A 1,756-nucleotide genomic window follows, 5' to 3' on the forward strand; every position below is an offset into this window, starting at 1 on the left:
ATAGAAAAATAAAATAAAATACATTCTAGCTATCTAGAAGCGTGCAATTTAATGCTTCACCAATTAAACAAGTGAATCGTGCAAATAAGGAAACTTTGGTGGTGAGCATTTCCATATACTTGTTTTCTCATTCAAGCAAATTACAAGCACTAGAAGATTTTTCTTTGAACGAAATTTTTTTATATACCTTTTGGATATTTTTAATTGTTAATTAATATGATTTATAATAATTTTTATGTAATTTTTAAATATATAAATTTTATTTCAAAAAACTTAAAAATTTAATATTCGAATTCACGGTAAAAATTAAGAAATTTTACTTTAAAAAATTCTAGCTCTGCTACATAAATTGGGAAGTATATGTTAGCTGATTCCCTCTCCTCAAAATAAGCTCAACTATCAAAAGGGATATATTAGTAAACTCACTCAACCCAAGGCAAGTTGCATCAAAAGTTGACCTTTATTAGTGACTGCATATATACTTCATTATTATGGGTAAATGACCACATAAATAATAAAAGAAAACAAGTTGAGAGTGGGGTAAGCACGTTTTACTGTTGACTGTGACTACCTCACTTTCTTGCCATGGTAGGATTTAGAATTTATCCTGTTGCTTGTTTTATTTTGGATCATACGACATTTTAATTGTTAATATCATTTGTTTACTTTTTTCTTTTGGGGGAACCATGGAAAAGAGCCGTGGAAATTAAATCCACACATCATTAGTGATTGACTTCATCAATGTTATTGAGTTTAATGATCGTCGACAATTAATCTTATTCTAAGATATCATATTTTGTTTCATGTTTCTTGTTCGTGTATCAATCAATTAAAAAATTTCTTCAGCCGGTAATATTTATGCACCGGACAAACAAATAAACATTTCATAGATATTTTCTTAACCTAGTAGAGGGATTAATATTGTCAAATTTAAGGAAATCTCGGTGTTACTCCAATGTTAGTAATGCAAATTAATCCATAGAAAGTCTGCTACAAAATTATTGTATAAATACGTGCTTATAAAAAAACAATTAAACTCTAAAAGCACTCTTCACTATGGATTCCTTCAGAAGGAGTTGGGAGATCTATTATTGCATCTTGTTTATTGATAATGTTCTTTTTATTTTCGTGTCTAGCGACTTTTCAACTATTTCGCAATTTGTTTTTTTAAAATTGAGATGGTATATTCTAAAGAACTAATTGTTTCTTACCGTTTCATGTCTAGTTGATCGTTGCAGTAGTTCAATCGCCGTTGAAGTCGTAATTGAGCAATGGAAATGAAATTTAGTTTTGATGAAAAGTAGCTACTAGGACCCACTGTGGATGGCAAAATGTGGAAGCTAAAATCAGACAATTACGAATGAACTAGACACTAGTAATGTAAATTAAAGAAAATAGTAAAATATAAAAATAAAATAAAGAACGAAAGTTGTTAGTTGAATTCTCTTTGTCTTGAAAGCTTATTCACGATATTCAATAAGATTTGTATGGCTTTCATATTCTTATTTTATTGTCTTTAATTCATTCGCAATTTACTATTCGAAATGCTAATACCACATTCTTCTTAATTGTTGAATCTTTAGCATCTAGCCATCTACTAACTCCTAGTAAATTACTTTTGGTGCTCAAAACTTGAATTTGAGTCCTTGGTGTTGTTCTAGACCACCCTTTAAAAAGTAGCCAAGAAAAGATAGTGAAAAAGAGAGACAAGGGATGAGGCCTTGAGGCTAGGGATGTTCAAATTGTACGGGGTAAA

This window comes from Nicotiana tomentosiformis, chromosome 4 (genome assembly GCF_000390325.3).
Source record: "Nicotiana tomentosiformis chromosome 4, ASM39032v3, whole genome shotgun sequence".
NCBI classification, from domain to species: Eukaryota; Viridiplantae; Streptophyta; class Magnoliopsida; order Solanales; family Solanaceae; genus Nicotiana; species Nicotiana tomentosiformis.